The sequence below is a fragment of the Notolabrus celidotus genome, chromosome 18 (assembly GCF_009762535.1).
Source record: "Notolabrus celidotus isolate fNotCel1 chromosome 18, fNotCel1.pri, whole genome shotgun sequence".
NCBI lineage: Eukaryota > Metazoa > Chordata > Actinopteri > Labriformes > Labridae > Notolabrus > Notolabrus celidotus.
This window is the reverse complement of record NC_048289.1, coordinates 8852473-8874699: the sequence shown is the minus strand read 5'-3', so window position 1 is coordinate 8874699 and position 22227 is coordinate 8852473.

Genomic DNA, 22227 nt, shown 5'->3' with positions numbered 1-22227 from the left:
TTTCACAATTGACCAGATAATCTGACCTCCACACTAACTTTCCAAAATGAGCTCCTGTTCATTCATGTGGAGTTAAAAATAGGTAGTGTCCCAAAGTTTGGAGATGCCGCACAGAGATATTATTAATTTGTCCTATTTTTCGAGTTTAATGAACCGCTAATGGTCTGTTCGTCACATCTTACACCAGCAAATTTGGTCTGCACACTGATTGGCTATCGTGGCACAAATGATTTGATGGAGTTCAGCTTTTTTAACTCTTGCTAATAAGCAAATGAAGCAAGTGGTGCATTATTTAAACTGGCCAATTTGCATCATTCGCAACATCTGGCAAGAACTCGCTTCCACTCGTTTTTACATTGACTTGTAATTCCCCTGCAATTCACTTCCGCATATTATTTTATTTGCATTTGGTGTGAATGAGACATTAGAGGTGCATGTTGTTTGCAAAGAGGTGACTAGAGGGAAAAGACACCGAACTGCTTGAATTGAGGAACATTGCTGTTTGAAATTTGAACTCTTCAAATATGCAACTTAAAGACTAAAACTTCATGATCCCAGTTTATTTAGAGACCATGAGGTAACCCCCAATTTATACAGAATGTGCAGCATCAGTTACGGCTGTGCCACGCACTGTACAGCCAGTATGTTCCCATTCTAGACAATGTCTATGTTCACACAGGGAGCGCTGCAGCGCATCTCAGCCTCGTCTCAGGGTGATGATATTCAAGTCTATTGTGTCAATCTGCACAGAAAAGATTGACCTGGACAGGAAGTCAGTCACAAGGATTGTATGCAACATCTGTCAATTTCAAAATAAAACAACATATACAGACTCCCGACCGTTTAAAATATGGTCTAGATCAGAAATACTCACCATTTATGGATGTAAGCTAAAAACAGTCCATGTCGATCACAACAGGACTTTAAGATGATAACTGTCTCAGAAGGTAACAGGACAACAAAATAGAGCACAATTATTAATATCAAACTCATCTAAGCCTGCAAAAAGTAAACTGTATAGTTATGCAGCAAACTCAGTGATGATAGAAGCACACAAGTAACAGAATACTATCCAAATGAGCAGTAATTCAACCACAGGAAGGCTCTATAACCTATTAGTTGTATGCTGTTCTCTCTATACTGAACCCAGCTGATCCTGGCAGCTCTGAGCTGTGCTACCCTTCAAACACGCGTCCTATGTAGCAGGGCGCATGCTGTCGGACGGTGCAAACTCGCAGCACAGCCATAACGCAATGCGGCGCATCCTGTGGAAATTGGGGGTAAGAAGAGAAGTCTGAAAAAAAAATTATTATGAGAACAAGAGTTCCTGGTACATTTTGGAACAGTTACAGCCTGACCTGTTTCCTCAACAGCACAGGTACCAAAACATACAGCTGTTGCGTAGCTACAACTCTCAGACTGTGAAAAAAGAAAGTTAAAAACTCAACACAAAATTCAAATCAACCTGTCCACGTCAATATACAATTTAATAAGAACGAATTGTACGTGCACACTCAAACTAACAGAAAAACACAAGGGTGTAGCCTTTTCCGGCAACTACCACAGGCGCCCTGACCTGTCTGCCTCGTCACCGTTTGATGATGTCACCTGGAAGGTTTCAGCTCAGTAGCTGCCGCTCAGCGCCGTGACTGGGCAGAGAGGGCAGGTGCTTCACATCACACGCACTCTCACTCTCTCTCACACAGGCACTAACCAAAGTAAACATAAACATGCATTACACTCCCAAGCAGACAGCAAGGCAGCAACGGCACTGCGGTCGGCACGCACACCGTGGACGTACAGAATGCAGACATGAATGCAGACATGAATAAACATGCTTATACTGTACATGGCATACACACACACATTTACACTCGCTCTGATTTAACCACAAATGTGCCCTTGTAACAAACTCCACCCAGGACAGCCTCATTGTCCCTGGCAGCATTCAATGTTTCAAAGTTTTCCTCCAAAAAATAACATCCACTCGATATCCACCAATTACAAAAGCCACATAATTGTAATAATCACAGAGTCCGGGGATAAATCAAGAGATCTGCAAATTAGAAACCCAAAGACTCCATCTCAATGACAAGAATGAACCGCACTTCTTTGAGAAATCAATTAAAAATCAATCAGGAGCAAAGAAACACTAAGGAGCCGCTGGCTTTTATACGTCACAAGAAGCCATAAACTCACCACAGGCTGAGGGACTCCAGCTTGTGGTTCCTGTAGTGTATATTGGTTAGCTTGAGTGTGTGTCACTAGTGTCACTTTGATTTGCCTCTCTCCAATAATCTCTTTATGTTTTCCATAACGATCAGCACATCAGGCTGACATAAAAGTATACAAGGAAGTGGAAGGCTTACTGTCAAACTGTTTCAAACAGAGATGCACTTCAGTTTGTCTTTTCTGCATTGTATTTTAGATGAAGACTGAGGATGTAGCTGCTCTGGAAGTCAATAAGATTGATTTCACACTGGAGAAGAACTGTCTGATCAGGCTTTATATTTCAGTGACATTAAAAAACGGTTTAGGTCTGAATAGCTAATTTCTCTCGGCCTACACTGTACAGGGAGTGCATTATTTTATAACTCAGTGTTTCTGAAAATTTTACACAGGACTTCCACCAGATTCGTGTCCGGTCTGTCTCCGATCCGCTGCGGTTCGACTCCGTGCTCTTTAGTCCGTTAACACCCAACAGTTGCGTTTTCAGAATGCAGGACGGGGCAGGACCGCTGGACAGCTGGAGTCATGTGACCAAGGTTTTCCCACAGCAATCACTGAATCAAGGATTCTCCTCATACATGTTGTCTTTCTGGTCCTCTGAAACCTCTGGCCGGTTGACTCCAGGCCTGCGTCTGCTCTAAATTACATTTTGTTGTCATAGTTAAGTTAAAAGCGATCTAACAATAAAAAGAGTGTGCTAATATGAATATTGACCGGATGTTTTAATTTTGTTTTGGTTTCTGACTTCCTGTCCCGCTCAGTCTGCTCTGTGCTGAACTGATGCGTCGTGCTCCGGCATCCAACAAAAATAGAAGTCTAGCGCATCTGATCCATTGCGTTCTGACCTGCCGGATCAGATACGCAGCTGGAACGCAACAGAGCGGATCCAGTTGGGGTTAACACATTGACTAGAATAAAAACCTATCAGATCCGGTGCCGTGACGGATCGGAGACGGATCTGGTGGATTTTGGCCTTTAGACTTATGAGTTTTGCCCAAATAAGGGCATGGCTGACAAGATTGAAAGACAGGCACCCTGTAGCTGTTAGCGAAATGGCTAAAGGCCTGCCTCTTTACCTCACACTAGCTCGGACAAAGTTTGGTTGTTTTCAGCATTTCCTATATGGCACCTGCTGACGATCAGCTTCAAAGCAGTTCAGGGAACAGATGGGTAATGTCAAGGATACTACGTCCGTTTATTATGCAGTCTGTACAATATGTGATACTGCAATGCTGCAATAAGTGTTGTATAGCAAGACAATCATATACATACATTTAAATATTTGATAAACTAAAGAATATAAAAAAGAGCAGGATTGCATATTGGTTAGATTTCACTGTACGTTTTTAAGCCATAAAGTGGCAGCTGTGGCTCAGTGCTAGAGTCAGTTGTCACTGAATCACAATGTTTGGGTTCGATCCCAGGTCCACCTGTCCACATGCCAAAGTGTCCTTGGGCAAGCCACTTAACCCGAACTAATCCTGGTAAATTCCGGGGTCTTAGCTGACCAGTAAGTGATAAATGATGCTTGAGCCAGGGGAATCATGACCAGTGGACAGAACACACCATCGGTGCCACCCTGCTCAGTTTCCTCCGTGCTTGGACATTACAGTCCCGGGCTTTTTTCCATCCAGGTATTTTGATCAGAATGTTTGTTGCTGGGTGGTGGCCAGGACACATTGTATGTGAATAACTTGGTTCATCAGTTTGTCTTTAAAACTTTCTGTTGTTATTGTTCCTGCTGCTGTGTTGACTATCATATCCCCTGTACCTCTATACTACCCCTTCTGTTCATGTGGATACTGCACCTCCTGTCTGCGTCATATTATTTTGCACAGCTGATGCATCAAATTAACGCTGGGAACATGTGGCAGTCTTGTGCTTTCACATACACAATAACAACTATACCTCTGGCCTAGGATTCCATAGCACTCGGAGTCTTCCCTTAGCAGCTGAGTGCAGCTCTCTTTCTGTAGACTCGAGTACATCATCCAGCTTTCATGTTGTCTCAGCATAAAGAGCTAGAGCAGCTTTTTCTCTTTTTTTTGGTTTTGAAAGTGGGCAGCACATCTCTAAGCTTCATCCACTTGTTTGCCTGGTGATTCAGCATCTATATGAAACCTACTGGAAGCTATTGGAAGCTTTGTATTTACAAACTGAGTGGACAAAATCGTCTTACCTAACTACTGTCAAGAGAGAGCGAGTGAACTTTTGCAATGTGTCAAAGCATTTAAGCATACCAAAAGAGTGTAACGTGTATTTAGTTTCAATAAATTGTAGCAGTACACAGAGCTGAAAAGGAAAAAAAAAACATGCTAAAGCCGCTCAGCCAGCAGCTCTCATAAACAAACAACCACATATGTGTGTTGCTCAATGTGTGTGGCAGTCCAGTTAACTGATGTGGGCATGAGTGACGAAACACTTGACCCTGTTATTGCAACAATAGTACACACACATGCTCACACACACATGCTCACACACACGCACACACACACACACACACACACACACACACACACACACACACACACACACACACACCTCTGGATGCAATTATAAATGTTTAAGGAGAAAATAAAAAACAAATTATAAACACTTGAGGGTCGCTAATTTCTTCTCCAAAGAAATATTTTCTCAAAAAATCTCTCTGCCCCTTCTTGTTTGGTTTGCTGTGGTTGTATTTACCCAAAATAGGAGCTTGCTGATAATTGATTATTCCTGGAAGGTATGCAAAATATAATTACTGTCATACTATATTTCCATGTGGAATGACAAGGCAGTAAGATGTGGTTTTGAGCCACAGCTTGTAGAGCGCTACAGTCAGTTCTGTGCACATTTTATGTATTCATGCTGGATCACCCTCTTCTGACACTTATTTCAGATTAAAATGAACTAAAGGGAATATTAACAAGCTTCAACTGTTAATTTATGCTTGCCTTGTGTAATTAGGGTTAAAGATTTTGTAGCTTTTCAAGCTAATATGTCAAATCTTTACGACCCTATATCTCAGCACTGCAGACTTAGAATTTATGACCCACTTACTGAGCTGTAATTGCTCAGGTTTGATTGTAATTCCTCAAATGGTCTTTTTGTTGTAGAAAAGAAAGAAAGAAAAGGTGCCTCAAAAGATTTCAAAGCTTTAATTTAACAGTTTGAAAGTTGATGTGAAATTAACTTTATCATTATAGACTGTGATTTTCAAAAGAATGACAGTCTTAGACGTATAATCATTCATCCTTCCTCTTGGTTCAGTTTTTTTTATAATCCATCTCTTTTATATTTTCATGATCCCTATGCTGGAGTTGTATACAAAACTTGATTTGCTTACAAGGACTTACTGCAATGGTGATAGAATTGAATCACATCTCGTCTGAAAATACTTCATGCTATGTGTCATTTTTTTGGGATTGATTTTATTCATTCCAATGAGGCACTTTTTAATTATAAATCAAATCAATATAAGCTTGGAAACAAAAGACGGTGAACCATAGTGAAAGCGTACATTTATTTTGACAAACCTGCAATGATTTTTTGAACCCATTTGACCACTTTTTACTGCTTTGGTCAAAATAATGTTTTTTTGTACAAAGCAAGTCAAAAACTGATGAACTTGATTGGTTCATCAAGTAACGGTATGACCTTGATAACAATGTAAAATAAACTGTCTATGGTTAAACCCTTTTTCCACAGCACACATAAGGCTCATTTTCTTTATGTGGTACTCGTAAATACCATTGAACGACCAAAGATAGCCTTTCTTGCAATACTTAATGATCTAAGTTGGTCTGTCTGTATCCCGTATTCCAAACTTCATTCATCGCTAGAGGAGACATACCTTTTTAAGAAGTGATCAAAAGTAAAGAAACTTTTATTCAAGACCAATTAAAAGGCTTATTAACACCCTATTATAGCAAGTGCCATTTTGCAAAAGGCTACTCAGAAAATATTAGGAAGATAACAATGCAATAGATAGATTAGAAAATGCAGCATCAGCTTATTTTTCAACACCTTGAGAATAGTTAATTTATTGAGTAAGGGACACTAATGATAATAATAATAAGAATACTGTTAGAAATAATCTCCATGTGGTTTGTCATTTTTTCCAGTGTCAACAGGCAGAGGTGACTGTGAGGTGAAGTGATTTGATGTGGGAATGATGTTGTTGGAAATTAAACACTTGTAATGGTGTTTTGACTAATCAGAATAAAGTGTTTTAACACAGCCAGGTGACATATAAACATAATACAGTCTCCATAATAACTAATGAAGAACTTTGTTTCCAGTTTGTAGAATTTAAGTGGATTTGTTCTGATTTAGGAAAATATGGAATTGGATTTTTCATGTCCGTCTGCAGAGAATTTAGTTTTTCAGATATATTTAGATAGAGTAATGGAGCAAGAAAAAAAGGGAAGTTTTTTTAGCACAGTTCCAGTAAATCTAACATTTAAACCTATACCATTTAAAAGTTCCAACAACAATACTGTACATACAGCGCAATATATTATTTTTCTCTTTCAGTCCAGCTCAGCAGTAGGTGTAAGTGAGCTCCTCAGAACTTTAGAAACTAATCCTCCAACCAACCCCGGAGTCCACACCACAGTCTTCACTAATCATTCCAACATTTCCATCTTATTAAGTAAGACAATACATTAATTGCAATGGCATGCTGAGGCCTCCTGCTATGCAACGTTACCCTCTCGGGTCTGCCACTGAAACCCTGCAGGCTCATGGTTGAAGCTGACATGGAGAGTTCACGGCTCCAACTCTGCGTGCTGTGGAACTCCTCAGCAGCCACGGGAGCAGATTAGAGACGTCCGCTGTGCATTCCTCGACTAATGATTAAATATCAGCCCGTTTATTGTGAGTGTCACTGATTGCGGCACCCAGATGTGGCTCTTGGCAGGCTGTGAAGGCTGCAAACCGGACGCCACTTTTCTCTCCCCTGCTAATAAAGAGATATTCTCACCGAGTGATTCGGTGAGTGCAGGAGAACATATTCCATGTTGAAAGCACATATTTGATTGTAAAGCATTTTATTTCATTCTCTGTGACTTTTGCTCGTGTTATTTTATGCTAAAGCTAATGTTGTCTCTACAAGATACTTTAGTGACTTTGATTAATGAGCTCTGAATTTCCTCACGTAGGAGAGCTTAATATTTCATTGACTTAAAGTAAAGTAAAACTTTTGTCATGAAAAGATAAATGTATAGATGTATAACAAATATTGTCCAGCTGTTCCATTTCCCGGTTTTATTAGTCATATTAACCGATATTTTACTTTTTATAGGCACAGTGGAAATTCCATGATTATATTTCACAGATTGTTACCTCCCACAGTTTGTTAACTCTTCCCACTTGACTGACAGAAGGTACAGTATTGCTTAAAACCAATTCCTATAAAATACATATTTACTCTTAAATCTTTTTTGTTTTCTTTCAGCTTGTTTCTATATTGGAGGCAGTGCCAGACATATTTTGATTAAATGGTCCCCTCTGGCTCGTAGTTTAACCAGAGGTATTGAGTTTCACCTAAAATTAGCCATCAGACTCAATTTATTACCTCAATTGAGAGGCTCGAAAAGTGCCTGTAACAGCGCCCCGGCTAACACGGACTAACCTTGGCCAAGCCATATAATGTTGCATTTTAATTCGGCTGCATGACTTGCCAGCGAGGACAAGCCCATTATGAGTTACACCTTTTTTCTACTCCAACCCGGAGTGACAGAGTGTGCTGGAATATTAAACGCGTACAAGAGTGTTGGACAAACATTAAAATCCAAGATAATTTTATTGAAGCAAGAAAACTGCTTTCCCCTGTCAGCCATATGACTGTTTAAACCTATTTTAGGGGGAGCCTGGTGTTGTGAAAGAGGGGACACAAGGCACACATGCACAGATGAACTGGAATCTTTACAACCACAAGCACACATACAGACTTGAAAACTGCAGTAACACTAAGCAGTGTGACAGTTTTCCAAGTTTTTGACACAACCCTCTGTAATGCAAGGATCAAATTAGTTTTTGAACATCCAGACAGACAGAAACACAGTAACTCAGGGAGAAGCCTGTTAAATGTCAACAGCTCCCCAATGGTATTGACCACAACAGCCTGACAGAGTGCCACAAATGTGTTACAACTATGTGTCTAGAGGAATGTAAGGAGTTCATCAAAGCTGCTGGATTGCGATGGAGCTTACACAGTCTGTGTGTACGCGTAAGTGTTCTGATAATCTGTGAATAGTTGGTCATAGATGTGTTTTCTTTTTTTGAATTTGAATTTGTTCTGCTTTTGAAATTAAAACTTTTACATAACACATTTGGAAACTGACAGATATGACTGAAAACTGATTTTTACCAAGTATGACGATAAGAGATGGGCTTTTGTTGCCACATGCAAAGAAAAAACAGCTGTTCTTACACAGAGATTCAAACTATTGAATGTGTGATTTTATGGTAAAGTAGCCAACAACAATAAAAACAATTGCAACAGCCAAAACATTTTCGAGTTGTATAAATGGAAAGTCATTTCTGAAACAATGCCAATTCCATGACAAAAGCAAAACTAAAAAGATAAAAGTAACTTAAATAAGCTGACAGTTAAACGTCTGAAAACCAAACAAGAGTCTGAAGCTCATGTTTGAGCAATCTCTGTTTGCCCCATGGGAGCAAGAACAGGTGCTACATTCAATGAATTTATTGTTTATCAGATCACAATGGATTCATGAAAAGCTTTGAAACAAGATAGATGCTAACAGATTTGAGTGTTCATAGTGCTGAGCCTCACCAACTGAAATACTGCTTTATAAGGAATAAGCATCCCTTATATATACCTGGGGAAATGTTTTTTGAGAATGTTCAGAAGGTTTTTTGATGGACGGAAAGCTTTACTAAAATGCTGCATTAAGCTACTAGCTCATTTGGTTGTGGAGCTAACTGTGCAAGAGCTGGTCATGGAGTGCTGAGCAGGGGAATGCTAGTAATGACACCTCAAAATATAACAGCGGTTAAGCACTACCACACAGTTATCAGGCCCTGTGCATGGGGACTGATAGCACTCAGCTATCAGAGAACATGAACAAAGGACCCTGGAATTATATTCTCCATACCACATTTTCCACCAGAATCCACTTTCAAAGACAGGATATGTTTCAGAGTGTCCTGTCCCACTTGTTTTCTTCATTTGTATGTTATACCTTTGCTACATTTATTTATTCACATTATATTAATCTTAATTTGTAGTATGCTTTATAACTGCTATAAAGTTGTATTTGTTTCATCATCATCATCATCATCATCATCATCATAGAAAATGTATCTTAAGGTGATGCTAGGGAAAAAGTCATAGATACCCCCTCCAGAGTCCCCTGGTGGCCTGCACTCACATTGCTCCACTACAAACCTGTGCATACAGCATCACATCTCGATACAACACATGCATGGCTTTAGGTCACCATGTTATGTCCTTAGTTTACAAAAGCAAAGTTTTGAGAAGAGAGCTCGTGTGGGTTTAGTCCAGCTGATTCTAAATACCATGTCTGCCCATACTTCAGATAATCACTCAACTTATACATCACACCAATCCACATTGCATAACCGTGCTTGTGCTTTTGCAGGAGCAACTGTAGCTTGCTTAAGCTTAAACTGTGCCAGGGCCAAGGAAGTGTACTATCCTTGGGCATGATATGTAGCACTCCTGCGATGCTTGGGCAAGGTAAGTGAAGAAATGTCATTAAAGACAAACACTTAGTTAAGAAACACCATATAGGGTCTCAGTATATACCTCGTCTAAAGTCTCTTTTTTACTGTAAATGTCCATGTTGGCTTTTAATGCAAACAGTTAGGCTTCATTATTTTCTGCATTTCATGCTTATACTTTACAATGTCAGCAACATTTGGAGTGCTCTCTCCCTGCTTCAACATGTCACACGGTGTCTGTGGAGTGATGCTGTTTCCACCTCAAGCAGCAGCTGCTGCAGCTAGAGTTGCAGTTCTAGTTAATTTTCCATGTTTGCTGCAGCACCTGTGCAGGACTGATGCATGATGGTGTATTTTTGATGACTTTCATTGTTTTTTCAGCTCATTTGTTTAAAAATTACATTTAGATTCAAAGTGATTTTAATATGGTCAGAGTATTCTCCCTGAAGAAGTAATGAGCCAGCTGTAAGTTATGTTTACTGAAGGTGTTGATTTTATTACCCTCACACATAGCTTTTCTCCTCTTCCCCTCCCTCACTTTCTTTTTCTTCTCTTCCTTTGACTCCAGACTCCCTCTACTTCTCCTATCTATATCCAAGGACTTCGCTCTCTCTCCAGCCTATTCTTAGCTTAAGCTGTGGCTGCTCCAGTAATATTTTTAAAGATTATTATAGTATTCACTAACCCTTTTTTCCCCCTAGGCGCCCTTCCAGAGTTTCTTTTTCTCCCTCCTTCCCCACCATCCCTGCCTCCTTTGCAACTCTTTCTTTTTCCTCCTCTTCTACCTTTCTCTCGACACCGATCTTTGGTTGTAAAATAATAGAGCATCAGCCAGCAATAATTTGCAGTCCAAACAGAGCCGACGCTGGATGACGTTTATTGAAACCTCATCCCCCCTCGAGCCGGTTTCCCTTTCCCTCCCCTCTCCGTCACTGCATGTTTGTACAGACAGGGCCTGAGTCGTGGCCACTGCTTTTAATAATGAGGTCTACGGCCGGCCTTTGCTTTGGCTGGGCAGGGGGAGAACTGGAGGGTAGTGGAGGAGGAGGGGGGCTGCTTTCATTGGCTCTCATTAATCCTGAATAGCAGGCAGTGGTGGAGGAGACACTGTCAGACAGTCACGTGGACCACAGACAGACAGACAGACAAGAACAGGTAATGTGGTTTTGAGCTGGATCTATCTGGAAAGAGGGAGATGTCTGGAGGGTTGTTTGGCTAACCCTCCAAACAGCCAATACAAATAGATGCTAACATTACAAAGTCAGACAACGCGGCCATGAGAGGAAACAATCAATTACACAGAGCACAATAACATAAAACACAATGAAAATACATGACGCTCATGTGGTTAAAATTGGAACTTTGGTATCAAATAATGATGAAGTCTGTGGTTGACAGAGAATTGCATGCTTCTAATATGAACCAATGATTTCTGTTCATTTAGAAAATCCTGATGTTAAACACAGAGCAGGCTGAGCATGTCCCAGCACCCAGAACTCAAACAATGAAGAGAGGAACCAAAGGCACAAAAATGAATACATGTCACTGAAATCAGGGCTTCTGACAGGTAGTGTATGCCTGCTAATAACATGAAATCTATGTCTGTCTTTATGTCTATATGTATCTATGTATATGTCTGTCTTTGGTTTGGAAAAATGCAAGTCAGTAGTTGTAAAGTGTACATGTTTAATTGTATCTAAGTTTAGTTGCAAGTTGTACTTTGTACCAGTGGCTCCTAAAGTGGGGGTGAGTTACACTGATGTGAGGTTATAAGATGCCTTACAAAGAAAAAAGCTAGAATTTGTAGTGATAAATCAAATATTTTATCTGTTTTGTAAAATGATATACAAAAGCAGTACTTACATTTTAAATAAATACATGCAAATTAAAAAAAAAATGTAAACAGTTTTCTGCTTTTCTTTGTTGCCACATGAGCCCTGAGGTGATCATGACAGATTAAAAAAAAGCATCTGTCACAGCAGATTAATTTGTACTTGTGCACGTTGGCTTTTGTGCCTTAATATGAAAAGGATAGGACAATGTATAGAGCAGGAAACTGGAGAGAGAATGGGAGTGACATCTGAGAAAGGGGGTGCAGGTTGGAGGCCTGCTTGATAACTATCGGCTCTGTATAATGGGGCATGTGACTTAGGCACTAGTCCAAGCTGGAGCCCCAATAAATTGCACTGTTGTTCAAGTGATGTTTGAATAAGTTTAGAATACAATAAGGGAAAAATGCAGGGGAAAATATCAGACTGAAAACTACCGAATCCCTCACTTCAAAGGGGGTGATGCTTTTGTTGTGTGGAAGTACTATGACATAGGGACCGATTATATCAGAGATAAAATTATTCTGGTTTCTCCCGTGCACATACAGGTGAAGTTACTGAGTTCTCTTCTGATTCTTGTGGATAAAAAGATCTCCAGACACAAATCATTAATATCAAATGTCAACAGCATCTGATTGTTAACTATGCAAGAAAATCCTGTTACAAAGCGCAAGAGTATAACCAGCTAGTTGTATTTAAGGCTCTGAAAGATCCCCAACTGTGAGACAGGTAGAGAAACAAGAGAAGGAAAAGTAAATGTTGGTAGACAGACAGGTGGTTCACTGTGAAATTAAACACTAATCTTCTCCTCAGAGTCTAAAGCCCCACTTACTGGAACTCCTGCAGATTCCTCTGGTCAGCGGTCAGCTAAGACAAACTAATCATCACTTTCTATGGACTGAGGTCTGACCACAATGCTGCCCAAGACAAGGCCTTGCAGACTGAAAACACAGAGCCACGGTTCATTTTCCACCTTCGTCACCATTGTTAACAGCGGCCAAAATCATCTGAAAGCATTATGATACACTAACAATAATTCATGTTGAGCAGAAATTTACATTTACTCTACTTGTCACAAAGCTGTTGCAACTGCATCCTTTAAGGTGTAGCTTTAATTAAATAAATGTTTGGCATTCTGAGCCGCTTTAACCGCAGACATGGAAATAAATCCATACATTTCAGCAGACACAAAGTGGTAGAGAGGTGGGCTTGTGTTTCCTTCTACAGGGCTTCTGTGGCCAAAAACAATCTTGAGGAGCACAGCTGAATGTTTTCATTGTGTTTTCTTCTGCTGAATTGGGCACACGTGTGGGTTTCTGCTGCTCAGCGCCGGCAGAGGTTGGTTCTCTAACTCACACCCACACACTTGATATATAAAAAGATGATACACATAACCAGGCCCCAACCTGCCCGGTGCTACATGCCAGTATAAATTGTTTTCAGTGGATAAATCAATAGTGGTCACCTGCCATACTGGCTACTGACTTTTTCAGTTGGAAAGATCTGCTCACTTTAAAGGCAGCAGTTTTACCTGGTCTCTGCACACTCAAATCAAAGAAAGACGGTATCTTGTATCTGCCGTGCCTGACAGTTTAATGCCACTGTTGTACAGCTGACCCATTTCTGAGTCTTCATGAATCGCTGTACATGGGCCGTACATTTCATTTTCTCTGACATCTCCTCTCTATTCTTTCATGTTATAATTGCTGCATGATAAACGGCAATATGTATCGGTTCCAAACACAACACACTCGGAATCTCTGTGAAAAAGCAAGCAGAGACCGTAGCAGGACCAGAAACAAGCAAACCAATGCTGACACATTTCAGTGAAGCACTGCCGAGTGACATGAACACATCAACTCACAAGTATGTAGTTTCTCAGGTCAGCATCAGCCACTGCTGCGTAGGGTCAACACAGAAGTATAAACCAGGCTATAATGTCTACCACTGGTGTGATTGCAAAGTACCAATAAATTATCCCTAGAAGCCTTAGGACATGTACTTGGTATGTGAACCCTCTTTTTTTGTTTTTCATATTGATTGCCAGTTCTCTCCAGGGGCATCACAGGGCAGCATGTCTGCTGCCACATTAAAGTGATCTTGGGATGTCCTCCTGTCCTTAGGATAAGACGGGATGGATGGAGAGGAACGATGAGAACAGAAAACAAGTGAGGAGCCTTTGACTGGTTATGAAACAGTCTGACATTAACAGAAATGTCTTTTCATGACCTACAAAAGCAAGTGAGACCATTAACAACGAGATTGAACATTTCAATATTTTCATTTTCAGTGGCTGTAGCTATAGTGGTTTAAAAGTGCATGCATTTGTTTGGGTAACCATTTTTTGTACAGGACTTGCATGATGCAGAAATTTAAATTCTAATTACATAACTAAAGGTACTTCAAATCCAAGGTCTTATTTCAGACTGGAAGATGGGAGCACACTACACACACACTTCATGCTTTGCTGGTCATATACTGAAACACTTGTTTACCTCCAAACATCCTTTTGAAAAGTTTACATTACAGTAAAGGTTGGTTTCAGTATCGATGAAACATCATCAGTACATCATCATGTGATATGGTCAAAGTGGAACCTCATGGCTCCACAAGGTCACAGACTGGTTAAAGCATGGGTATGTTTTCATTGATGTCAACCAAAAGGCATTCTGAAGCCCAACACTGGTAGTCCACATATTGGAAATGCTGACTGAACCTGGCTTTTGGTCAACCTAGACACTGGCGAAGAGTTGGAGCTGAGGCAGTCTGCAATGCAAGCACTTGTCAATCAACTCAGCTGTGCCCCTAATTATGCAAATGTATGTATGACTTCAAGCCTTTACAATATCTAAATGGATGCCTCATTAAACCATAATAGGAAAAAAGAAATGTGCTACACAGACCAACATAGTTTTCTGTGATTAAGTTTATTTCTACTGTCAACTTGTGAATTCTAACATTGGACTTAACAGGGAATTCTTAGTTTTGCAGCAAGCAGCAACCTCTCGTCTTCAGAAACAAAGTGCTTACAACTGCAGTTCTACAGATGCCCACTAACTGCTTGTTTTTATTTATTTCATCACGTTGTTTTATTTATTGTGTTTTAATCTGTCTGTAAAGTGACCTTGAGTGCTTTGAAAGGCGCTTCTAAATAAAATGTATTATTATTATTATTATTATTATTATTATTATTATTATTACTTGAGGCTGGCTGCAAAAACCCAAGGAGCTTCATAGACAGGCATTCTAAAAAGCTATTCGTACACCAAGATATTTGACATGATTAAATAGGGCCATGGCTTAATTGACTGGCAGATACACTGTAGTTGATAGCAAGCAGGTTTAAGGCCCGCCTCAGCTCCACCTCTTTGCCTCTTGGTTAAGTCAGCATTTCCAATATGGCGACCGCCATTGATATGCTTGAAAGGTCTGCTGCAAAAACCAATGGGTGACGACACTTAGGGCCCAATCTACTAAATGTTTGCGTGTATAAAAACACGTGCAAACTTGATAGCGCGCGCAAAGCTGATGTACTAACCGGGAGCACCGAGGATTGTGTCTGTCAAATGAGCAAAATAGCACTCGCTATCCATTTAGTGTGTTTGCCTTCATGAATATGCAGAATACATGTAGATCATCAGAACGCGCAAAATACTGGGAGGAGGAGATGCAAATGTAATCATTTAGCACACGCAATGTGATCTATGAAACCTGAAGCAGATAGCGTGCGCTGTATTTGCGTCTATTTTTTGCACATTTGAAAGGCAGGTGCAAACTGGCACAGCGTTACGCACACATGGCTGCGGCCACTGTAACGCTCATCATAACATCGCTTTACAACATGGCCGCAAAAGCTGGGCTTACAAGCATTACTACATTTTTTAGTCAATCAAACCAAGAGAACAAAATAATAATAATAATAATAATAATAATAATAATAATAATAATACAAAAACACAATTTCAAAGCAGTTCAGCACCACAGATAGCGACCGCATCATTCTGACACCCACTTTAACTTTTTCATATAATGAGAGCACCGTAGGTCACTGTATCAACAGCTATAAAGTTTAGAAAAATTGGCACAGTGGCCCACATGTTCACATACAAACAAAAAAACAATATGAAGGACTCGGCCTACTCACCACTATTTGGACGAGCCTTAAGCTCCATGGACTTGTCCACGATGCACTGTATGTCCATGTCCTATTGTGCTCATCAAGGGGTTTTTGGTTAGTTTTAACTTGGAGAATGAGCGCTCACTGAGCTGAGCTAGGCAGCTCTGCGTAACTCCTCATCTTGTGCTTGCAGCAGTGTGTTGGGGTGAATTGCCTTAAACATGTTCCCGGTTCCATTTAACCTGGTGAATCTCTGGGACAGTTGCTGGATGATGATATCAGGTATTAAAAACGTTCACCCGAAAGTTGCTCCCTGGGACAGTGAGGCGACTGTCTTCATCCAAGTGACGCCTAACTTTTCTAGAGCAAGAGTGGCAGACTAAGCCTCATCAAATCGCTCTCTAAACTCCATCAAAACACTGATTGCGTTTTGGAGTAGAGTAGATGCATTTATTTCATCGGCAGATCTTCTGTTTTTTCTCTCACATCATTCACCTTTTCACAGATGGCCTCCCAAATTGCGTTTCTAACGCTGAGATGTCTCTGCTGGAGTTCACCGATGTGTTTATTTCCCTCCTCCACAAACACCTTCAACTCCATGTCTTCAAACTTCATTTATCGCTTAAGGCCACTCTGTTCTCTCAAACTCTACATGGTGACAGCCGATAGCACACGCAAAATCCTTGTAAAATAGGGCGGTCCACACCACTTTTGCACTCGTTATCATTTGCGTACAGTCTTAGTAGATCACCCGCAACACGCCCAGAAATAACACGCAAATTAGCGCTCGTTATTTGGGTTCTTAGTAGATCAGGCCCTTAGACTATTGCCATGTTTTATACGGTCTATGGTTTGCAGACTGCCTCAAGTGGGCACTCAAGGAATTGCATAGTTTTTTACTATATCATGGCTTCAATTTCAACACTGGACTTTGCCGCTTCACCAGAAAAACACTGAAAAGCTTTAAGGTTTGTTTTTTCAGGTCGAATGTCAAAACTTGTTGTTGGCAGTTGAACCAGCAAATCATTTCCATTAGTGGTGTTGACACATGCCCTTTTCCTCTTAATGCTAAATAAATGGTTCAGATGGCAACATTGCAGTGAGAGGTGTAATTTGATTACAGTTTTTAAGTATCCCTTCACAATGTTATTGAAGCCTGCACTTGATTCACAAACAGTTATAAGCAAACAAGCTATATAATCATAACAGCAGTCACCAATTTTCTTAGCCATAAATAACGTTACCAAGAAATATGTAACAAGAATACCTGCTGCAGTCCAACTGGACTACTGCTTAAAGATTCTGAAGAATTGATTAAGCACACAAAAATGAGCTTATGGACATTTTCTTGATTTTCAAGATTACATAAATTGATTTGGTCAGAGTGACTGAAACAGAAGAAACAATATTGATTTAGCTGAAAGAGGGAACACTGACACAAAGTAAAGGGGGCTTTGAAACAGAAAAGGGAAGTTAAAGTGGGAGGGGGCTCAGACAGAGAGAAAGAGAGAGAGAGAGAGATGGATGAACCCAATTATCCCCCTATTTTCCTTCACGGCGCTGAGCCTCAGTCAAAGCAGAGAGCAAAGAGGAGAGAAAATAATAGAAATGTGTCGAATGATGGAGGGAGATAATTAAAAAGGCCTGCATTTCTACACCCGTCAATTGTGGTGTAATTAACCCATTACAGTTCCCCCTCTAATTTTTTCTCCCTGTAATGATTACAATAAGTGTGAGGGTGAGGGCTCTGGCAGGGGAGCGTTTACATGCACACTCCATTTGGTTCACTCAGACATGTCACAGCGATCATTAATCATGGGCTGTTTTTTAACTTCCACACCGTGGGCACTGCAGGGTGAGTTTTTGGCTTGTTAGCAGAAAGTAATAAAGAATGACCCAACATTTAATGGTCACTTTTTGTAGGAGACGTATAACAGTTTGAGAAATGTCTCTAACCCCTTGGGGTATCTTGCCATAAGAATAGCTTAGTACTGGTTTTAACTCCCCCCCACCAAGATTTCTTTTTCAATCAGAAATAATGTTACAAGTAGAAATGGGTTTATTAGACTCCAAAAAACAAACTAATAGTTTGAATTCATCAACATTTTCTTCTTTATAAGGTCTGAGTGACTCAGCTGAGTCTGAGTGAGACAACACCTGTGCAAATAAAAACACAACTAGCCGCAGAGTACATAAGACATTATGTTTGTAAATGAGGTAAACTGACTTAAGATGGAAGCTTAAAATGGAGATAACGTACAGTAAAGCTATCTGCTCATATCAAAGTGGTTTGTTATAAAGTCTTTATATTACCGTGCCAACCTGTGTGCACAGTCTGAAAATTGTCATGGTTTGCAAATTCACATGCATGGCTTAGAAATCTGTCCCCCAGATTGCACATAGGTAACCATGGATTTTTGTATCCATGCACATGAATTGCAAATCTATTCCCACAAATTATAAACTGTGCACATGTATTTCAAATCCAATCCTTGCACAAAGATTTGCACATCTCTTTCTTATTTCTTGACCTGGCACCCAAGGGGCCCTTGTACTACGTGAATGTTTGTTATTACAATTATTATTTAGCAAACTGTTTCACAAAAATATACATTTTGCATGATTCTTTAATCTTCAGAGAGGAAAAAGGAAAGCTTTGATTTATTTTTTTAAGCCAACACAATGAGACAGCACTGGGAATGAGGCTTTTTGGATTGAGTTCCAAACATTGATTATAGCTATTCAAACATAAACCATACACACCAGATGTACATCAAAAAGGGTTTATTTCCCACTCTGTTTATGTGCAGCACTTTTTTTTTACTGTAATATAATACGTATTGTTTATGAATATGCCACGTGGCCTATTCTTAATTACTGACAGAAGCTCTGAGCCAATCACACTGGTCTCATTTGTTTATTTCCATCAACTATAATTAGTAGGATTACTTGAATAAGTGTAATGAAATAACAATTTGACTACTTTTTGACTTTTAACTCCAGAAAATGAACGAAGTGTCATAGTGATCCAACAGGACAGGTCATGGCTTTGAAAGTGTGGACGTGAGTCATCAGCAGTGCATTGAATACTCAAGGCTGTAGCAGCAATAAGACCAGGGGTCTCATTTATAAAAGAATGCGTAGAATCCCTACTAAAAGAGTACGTACTCCGAAAACCCGGAAATTGTGTGCGGCAAAAAACAATTCTGATTTATAAAACCGTTCGCACACAAACTTTACGCAATGTGCCGTTTATAAATCACAAACCACCTTGAGATATGCGCACGTTGTTCAGACTCGTAATCCCCCCTCTTCACGCCCACATTCAACCATATACGGTCAACGCAAAGCACTTTATGAATGAACATGCATCCAAATGAGCCAGAAGATCAAAGGTTCTCATGGTGAACCACGGCAACAACAGGGATCAAGAAGGAGAGAATAAAGTTTCTGACAAACAAACTGTGGTCCTTGTGAATGAAGCGGAGGTCAGAGAGCACTTACTGTTGGTTTCTTACAGCAGAAGGGCCACAAAAGAAATACAAATAAAAATATTGAGTTACTCCATGTCGCGGCAGCATTCATGTATCCATCAGCAGTGCCAGAGCATCCATCATTTATCATTACGCACAGATCTCACTGCAGTGTTTCATGTTTACAGGACACAGACTTTTTATTTAAAATTACAGAGAGCTCACGTCAATCAGTGATCTCCCTCCCTGATATTATCTGACAGAGGTTAGATCCGTGAATTTAAGTTTGATGTGACTGACTATGATGATATGTAAGATAGTAACTGTGAGAACCGGGCATGGCTTTGCTCCACACTTTTCTCATTAACCCTGTAAATATCTGCAGGTGATAAAGATGTGATGAGTGTGAGGCAGTCATTAATGTGACTCTGCGCTCAGTGTGCTCTGTACAGCAATCTTTATTAAAAGTATAACTACACGTAGTGACTCTGCACAGCGTTAGAAACATTGAAAACATGACTATCACTTAGCTCCGCGGCTGATTCACGTCTTCTGATGTTACTTTGGTTTAACCTCCGGACGAACACGTTAGGACACGAACCGTTTTGTTCCTCTACACTTTGGAGAATGTGGCGGTGAGACAAAGCTGATTAAATATTTGATACACTTTAATACAAGCTTTTATTTTTTAATGACAGCTTATTGGAAACGACTCACCACAGACACACATTCAAATAGAATATGTAGATTATAGTGATGATGGTGACGCGGGTCTGTTAATGTTGTTATTCAATAAAATAAAATGTGTGAAATGCATTAAAATATAATCTGACTTCAGTTCTCCCTCTCACCAACTGCGTTGCCAGTTTCCCCCTGCCTCTAAAATGTACGTACGCATAGGTCAGAGTATGCTTACCGGTAGTCACATTTTCATGTCAAGTTTGTTTTTATAAATCACAAACTTGGCGTGAAAACTGGCATACGCCAGTTTCGGGCCCCAGTTGTGCGTAAGCAGCGTTTATAAATGAGACCCCAGTTCTTTAGCATTTAAAACACAATACAATCACTTTGAGGGTGGATAAGTGAATTATTTGAATAGTGCTTGGGGTTTGGTTGCACGGATAAAAAGTCAGTGTTTTGGTTAAAACCTCTAAAATGCCTTACTGGTTATTGAATGTGTTGTCACAAAAGTCATGTAAACATTTAGAATCCCAAGAAGACGACTCTAAATGACTGAATTTTCTTATTGCAATACACAAGTTTCATATTTGAGGTTTTTATTAAAATATCCCAACAACTATGAGATGTTAATGTCCAAGCATGCAATGATAAGATAGATGTGTACCTAAAACGTTCATTCTTCAAGGTTGTTGTAGTATTTTAAAGTAGAAAAGTTTAGACCATTGTTACAAAACCCAAGTTAGCTATATAGCATACATACAATAGTATTCATTTGAACCCTAAAAATCGGGGTTGCACTGTTACACATTAGGAAACATGCAAAAATGAGTATTCAAACAGCAAATTTCAATAAAGCGCACAACAAATCTAAACACTCTATAGCTCCATTAACTTTGACTGTTGGTAAAAACTGAGGAATGTGAGGTTTGTGTAACGGGTATTGCGTTGCATATTCTCCCACTTGCTTTAGTGTGTAATAGTTTGATACATGTACTTGTGGCTCTAGAGCACCGTGTACATTTATAATTAAGCTAACAAGCTAGTAGCTAACCTTGTCATTGTTCTTTGTAGTGTGGTGTATGAAACACCGAACGAGCCACTGTGCAACTGACCAGCATATGTTATGTCCTTCTCTGTTCAGATATAAAGTGTTGGTCTGGATACTCTTTCAAGCCTCCTTCATCCTTTAAATACACAACGCAGAGTTTATTGAACCATCCAGCTGCAGTAAAGTGCAGTTGACCGTGGTTACATTTGCAATTTAATAAAAAGATTGAGTCAGTCATCATTGTGCTTAGGCTTGCTCAGAGAAACTAGCTTTAAAAAAAAAATCCTTGTGTGAAATCACAGAAACTAAAGCCCAACACTAAAGGAAGATTGCACTTAGCTCAAACAAAAGAGCAGTCCAAAAATGTGCTTCCACAGCATGATATTTGTGCACACAAATTGGTACTCTGACTGCTTTTGAGATGTGGTTACAAACTGACATTCATCTGATTAGCTGCACCTGTTTGCTGAGATCACAGGTGGTTCTTAAACTTGAAGTACTTTGGTGATGTTTTAGTTCCATTTGGCACAAAGTGTATATCACTTTTGACTTGTCAACTCTGCCATCTGGGAGTTTTTAAAGTGAAATGTGCCATTTACAAACACAGTGGTGTCATTATGGCAGAGGCTACTAAGCCCATCAGTATTAACTAATCCCATTCACACACTAATGGCACAGCTGGCAGGGGAAGTTTGAAGTTAAGTGTCTTGCCAAGGACACTTCAGCAAGTGGACAGCTGGACTTGGATCGATCCCACCAACCTTCTGATTGAGAGAGGACCAACTCAGAGCAACAGCCACCCCACAATGTGTAATGTGGTATCTAGATTATATAATTTGAAGTGAAGGCCACAGACCAGGCTGCTGTTTCTGGTTGGTTGGGGATGATAACATGTTGAACACAGCCTCAAACATGGCTGCAGACCGTCAGTGAAATATTTATTTCAGTTCAAACAGACTTGATTCCATTACTTCTTTACTTAAAGCTCCTGTGAGGAACCTTTGGTGCGTGTTAATTGTGGCGCCCCCTGTGGATGCTGCAGTGATTTTTTACATGTACGTCTGTCATACTTGTTTTTTGACAGAATCACATCCTGCCCTCTCTTAACAGACAAACCTATCTCAGCAAGAATCTTTGCCACGCAAAGAAGGCTGT